The sequence below is a fragment of the Penaeus japonicus genome, unplaced genomic scaffold, assembly GCF_977035675.1.
Source record: "Penaeus japonicus unplaced genomic scaffold, GWHDUDI00000001_assembly GWHDUDI00000003, whole genome shotgun sequence".
NCBI lineage: Eukaryota > Metazoa > Arthropoda > Malacostraca > Decapoda > Penaeidae > Penaeus > Penaeus japonicus.
The window spans coordinates 4,070,418-4,077,202 of NW_028234405.1; the positions used below are offsets into that span (position 1 = coordinate 4,070,418).

The window sequence follows — 6,785 nt, forward strand, 5'->3', positions numbered from 1 at the left end:
GCTAGTACGTCTAGTAAATTCAGGGTTACTGAAAGCTGACTGAATTAAGGGTATAGCTGAAGCCTGGACCAAAGATATATGTTGCAAATTGGGAGGCTGAAGGCGATTTCGTTGCAATCTGCAAGTCTGTTCCCCGGATAACCTGTATTGGAAGATCTGGTGTTTCCCAAAGTGCATTTGAACATTGTTGAAGTTGGTCCAAGATATAAATATCTGGGCACGATAATTAGCGGAGATAATGTTCATTTGAATATATATATATATATATATATATATATATATATATATATATATATATATATATATATATTTTTATATATTTTTTTTTTTTTTTTTTTTTTTTTTTTTTGGTTCACAGCATCACCAATCTACACATCGTTTTATAGATTATGTAATGATAGGTGTTAGTATTTTGAATTGTACGATCAGAAAAAAGAAAAAAAACATATGAATGAAATTACGTATTTCAAAGAATAAGATAAGTAATTATGATTATAAGTACTAAAATATTACCTATTTTTTTGGTGTATTTCCAGTTAGGATGTCATATTTAAACGAATTAATTCACCTATTTTGAATATACATATGAAACAAATACATTGATATTGTATAAAAAAAAAAAAAAAAAAAAAAAAAAATATTGCTATTATCATTATTATCATACTTTTCATTACTATTATCATTGTCATTATCATTATCATCATAATTGTTATTACTATCATTACTATTATCATCATAATCATTATCAATATCCTTATCACTATGATAATTTAAATTATTCTCATCATCTCCATCATGTTTATTATCATTATCACTATTATCATCATTATCATTATTCTTATCATCATCATCATTGTCTTTATTGTTATTATCATTGGCATTATCAATATCATCATTATTGTTATTTATCATTATCATTACTAATATTATCATTACTATTACTAATATTATCATTATTATTGTTATTATTATTATTATCATTAATATCATCGTCATAATTTTGATATTATTATCATCATTAGTATTATCATTATTATCAATACTATTATCATAATTATTATCATTATTATCATCACTATCATCATAATTATTATCATTATCATTGTTATTATTATTATCGTTACTATCATTATTGTAATTAAATTTGTCACTATAATCAGCATCATACCAATATCATTATTGATCATTGTGATCACTATTGTCCTCATCATCATCATAATAATATTGATAAAGATAATGATAATGATAGTAAGAGTAATAATGAAAGCGACAATGATGATTATTCTTATCACCATTGTTAGTATTATCATTGTTATCGCTGTCATCATTATCATTGGTATCATCATTATTTTTATATCAATCATCATTATCATCATCATCATCATCATCATCATCATCATTGTTGTTAATTTGATTTTCATCATTTTTATTATCATCATTATTATCCTCATTATGACAATGTCATTATCATCAATATCATTATTATGGTCATTATCATTATCATCATTGCAATTTGTATAATTATTATTGTCCTTATTATTAGTGTTACTATCATCATCATCATTATTGCTGGTGTTGTTATCATCATTATCATACTATTATTATCATTATTGTCAATATCATTATCATTATTGCTACTACTATTAATACTATTACTTCTATCATTATTGTTATTATCATTATTAATATTACAACTATTAGCATCATCACCATCATCACTATTATGATCATCAGTATCATTATCATTACTATTATTTTTATTGTTGTTGTCATCATTATTGCTATCACTATTATTGTCATCACCAGCATAATTATCATTATTATCAGTATCTTTATCATAATTATCATCCTTATTACTCTTTTTCATAATTATTATAATTATTACTCTCTTTATCATAATTATTATCATTATTACTATCTTTATCATAATCAATATCATTATACTCTCTCTATTATGATTATTATCATTATTACTCTCTTTATCATAATTATTATCACTATCACTATCTTCATCATAAATATTTTAATTCTAATTGTTCTTATCATTATACAATGACCTATGACCTTCAGTCACAACAAGTTCTTTTAACGACCTCCTTTCCTTACAATTTTCCTCTTATGTGAGTTCATTGTGCTCTTGTATTTTCTGATATATATGTATATATACATACATACATATATATATATATATATATATATATATATATATTTTTTTTTTTTTTTTTTTTTTTTTTTTTTTTTTGATCCAGTCTTACCTTCTGATGTACTCTCTTCTGACATTCTGCAATAGAATGAGTTGGATCTATAAATTATTTTTAACAGTTTTTATCTTAATCCTCGCTCGTAACCTGCCAGACAGAATACGTGATTATATTTCTTTTTTTTAATATATTTTTTTTCTCAGTCGTTACTAATTCCTGTCAGATATTTCACTGATTTTTGTTTATTTGGTAGTATAGTTTCCCTGTCAAAAAAAAAAAAAAAAAAAAAAAAAAAAAAAAAAAAAAAAAAAAAAATAAATAAATAAATAAATAAATAAATAAAAAAATAAAAAAATCATGATAATACCTTCCAAATGGAGGCAGACATGAAGGAATGGTCTAAAGCTACTCACAACGTTCCCCTTTTCTTTATTTCAAGCACATCAATGGACTTGTATTTTCATATCATTATATTCCCATTATATTCATTATAAAAAACATTAAATTCCCTTACAGCAGAGAAAAAAAAATAGTCTTACAAAATGGAGAAAAACACATTCCAAAAATCAAAGAAATCGAAAAAGGTTACGTCACCACCGTAAACAAATGACGTCACCTGTTTGTAAACTCAAATACCTTTCCCAACCAATATTCTATTCGTCAGTGAGAGCAGGCACGGATATGAATTGTTTTCCCGCAGTGAATGCAGGCAAAACAAAATAATTTTCCTCATTATCATTATGGCAAAACAAAATAATTGTCCACAGTCAGGGGGCGCCCGGGATTGAACCAGGGACCTCTCGATCTGCAGTCGAATGCTCTACCACTGAGCTACACCCCCTACCATTATCACAAGGTTTTTGGCTTTATTTGTGAATAACACAACGCTCAACAAGTGGAGGGTGAGAAAAGGGTACCACAAACACCAGGCTCGATAATTAATTAATTAAGGTTAATTAAGGATCCTTATGATCCATGTAGGAGTTCCGTCTCCCTTGCGTTGTTATTGTCAATGCTGTTGTTTGTTTTTGTTGTTTCATATCATTACCTCCGTTTTGTGGAAGAGGTCATGGAATTAGCCATTTATATCTATCTAGTAACTTCCCTTATCTACCTATTGGCGTGTTGGTTTTACTCCACGAGGATGGAAATTTATGGGTGGGTTGACCATGGCCCAGAGACCGATTGATCAATTCTTATTGGGGAACTGGATCCACCTACGTATTTACGGTCGATTTAAAGGGTCAATCATCCAGGTGATTTATCATATGAAATGGATCTGCTTGTAACTCAATCTCCTTTTCAAAAAATGCTATCATTATATATTTCAGAACTGGATTTTCGGGCGTTCGTGGACGTCTTATAATTATCATGATTATTGCTGTTGTGTATTCATCTGCCTTTTTCTATCTGTTTGATTAGGTTTATTGTTAAACCCTTTTTATTAATAATTTCAAGAGAATTTGGATTTAACTTAATTAATCAAATGGTTTAAGAAATTTAATTAATTAGTCTAACCACAGTAAGAAAGAGAGAGAGAGAAAGAAAGAGAGAGAGAGAGCGGGAGAGAGAGAGAGAGAATGAGAGAAAGAAAGAGAGTTAGAGAGAGAGAGAAAGAGTGAGGAAGAGAGAGAGGGAAATAGAAAGAGAGATGGAGAGAAAGAGAGAGAAAGAGAGAAAGGGAGAGAGAAAGGGGGAGAAAGAAAGAGTGAGAAAGAGAAAGAGAGAGAGAGAATGAGAGAGAGAAAGAGTGAGGAAGAGAGAGAGAAATAGAAAGAGAGAGGGAGAGAGAGAGAGAGAGAAAAAGTGAGGAAGAGAGAGAGAGAAATAGAAAGAGAGAGGGAGAGAGAGAAAGGGAGAGAGATAAAAAAAAGAGAGAGTGAGAGAAAGGGAGAGAGAATGGGAGAGAAAGAGAGAGAGAGAACTGATTTGCTGTTCCCTGCATGGTAAAAGCGAGGCAAAGTCACAGCAATTGCGGCGAAAGTATTGGAACAATCGTGTATAGTTACATGGGCGAAAATACATATTTTTAGTGTAGTCTTCGTTATCAATATTCCATATGACCATACCACATTTGGAAAATAATATCTATATTGGATATATTAGGCATCATTGTCCTAGACTTAGATTACAAACCATTTTAGGAAAACATGGATTCTTTGCTGATTTTGAGTTTGTTTACCTTTTGGCGAATTTTTCGAAGGAGAGTGAAGTTAAATGAAAGGTAAAAGTAGTTAAAGTATATGATTATATGAAATATGTATACATTAAATCTATTTGTATGGTATATCAAAGATACCCATATATGTATACAGTATATACACAAAATAAGGAATATCTATACATAAACACACGATCCCTCTCATCCCGTTTGTTTTGATGGAGCGTCAACTGAATTACCAACTGCGCGTTCGTGAAATGGTTGTCAATTCTTTAATTAGGAACAAGTGCAACGACTGATTCATACCAAAATTGAACTATCTTTTGTCAGTGCTACCTTAGACTGTAGTTTCTCTTATGAATTTGTCGTTTGGACAGTGTCATTCATCTGAAACATGTTAACTTTGGAACGGTTGGTAAACCTGAAGCAGCTGACACAGACGTGCTAACTTTTGCGTTCTAGAATACCACTTTCGTGACAAGAACAAGACATTGACACAGCATAGTATAGCCACACCACGCAAAAAAATGTCCTAGAATACGGTTGAAGGTCCCACAACCAACCATATTATTAATGAACCGACTGAGGCCCTCCTCCCTTGGTGTTATGATAAGGGCAAAATACCGTCTGCCCTGTATTATTCTTACAATTGTGTTTGCTCCTTTTATTGTTGTTATTGTGATTGTTATTTGTATTGTGATGTTGTAACCTCAGTCGAACAGGGGATATTATATTTTTGGATGTTTATGTAATGATGTATTGTTTTGTTACCAGACAGACATTTGCCAGGAGGACTATGCTGAAATTAGAAACTGATTTTGATGGAAAGTTCATGGGTGGTTTAGCCATGGTTGTTGGATGATAATTCTTGGTTATGGCCTTGATCCATTGAATTCATTACCAGAGCGGTTCATCAGAGAGTATGTCAACTTTCTTTCGAAATTTGTGGTATACTTATGTAATTTTGTAACGAGTTTTAGAAGTTAACCAGTTCTCTGCCATCCGTTGTTATGTTTCTTTAGTAATTATCACATTCCGTCGTGTTCGTCTTTATTATCATTATTGTTATTATTACTTTTATTATTATCATTATTATCATTATGGTCAGTATTAATAGCAATAGTAACATTAACCAGTAATTATCATAATTATCATTGCTGCTGTCGTCATTGATATAATGTATGAAACATCAATAACTTTATCATTTCAATTCATGTTTTGATTTTCGAAAGTCATGGCTATACCTAATTCAAACCATCATTATATTGAAAAGTTATCCGAATGGTGTGTTGATAATGAAAAACAAAACAAAACGCTAAAGAATTACTTAAATACAACCTTGATAATTAGAGTATTTAGATTAACACGGGTAATTAGACTAATAATGATTACTAGGCATGTTGATTGTATTAACGACTATAGTAATAATGTTGATATTGGTGATGATAACAGTGGGGATAACAGTGAGCTGATAATAATAACGAAGCAATAGCCATATCACTGATTATATTGTTCTAGTGAGTCTTATTGATGAAAAGATATCAATAGCATAACAATAATAATCATACTGTAATGTTATTATCACAATTACACTTGTAATAACTTGAACATATTTATATCAGTGATGATAAGACACTATACTGATAGTATCACAGAGCAGTTGTTTTGTATAAAGATATTAATATAGTGAAATATGAGGCAATGATAGATTAATATCATATGATTAAATAAAAATGAGACAATTATGTAATTTGATGTTCATAAAAATTCAGACACTCAAATACATCATCGTCTATGACTGACTGGGAGATTAATTAGGAAAATATTTATGAATTAAAAGAAAAGAAAAAGAAAATCAGTCAATTTAGTTATTTTAATTTGACTGAATTATTGAATTTACTTAACTAAATTAATTGTTCTAGTTATTTCATAATTTTTCAATGACCAATCAAACTATCATAAATATATATATATTTTTTTCAAATGGATGTCAAAGACCTAACTTACATAATTTGTATCTAATTTCTTCATTAATGGAATGCCATGATAGTGGACAAAACAACAGTCTTATCAACATGCTTCATTGCATTTTCTTGGTTATTTTTATCATCATTATCACTATTATTATCATTATTATTATAATATTTATCCTTGTCATTGTTATTATCATTATTGTTATTATCATTACTATTGGTATTGTCAGCTTTGTTAAAACTATTTTCTTTATCAAAAAAACTTATATATGTATATATACACACACATACACACACACATACACACACGCACATACACACACACACACAGTATATATTCTAACTTTTAGACAAGAAATAGTTTTCTCTATCTGAATGGTAATAATATACTAACAAAAATAAAATATCAATAAAAGTTATAAATATCGATATAGTAGTAAAATCGATGCA

General features: G+C 29.2%; 1 non-coding gene across 1 annotated transcript; it reads right to left on the reverse strand.

Moving 5' to 3' along the window:
- Nucleotides 1-2,970: 2,970 nt before the first annotated feature.
- Nucleotides 2,971-3,042, reverse strand: TRNAC-GCA (transfer RNA cysteine (anticodon GCA)). The gene has a single exon. It is a non-coding gene; the product is annotated as a tRNA-Cys (tRNA).
- Nucleotides 3,043-6,785: the final 3,743 nt, after the last annotated feature.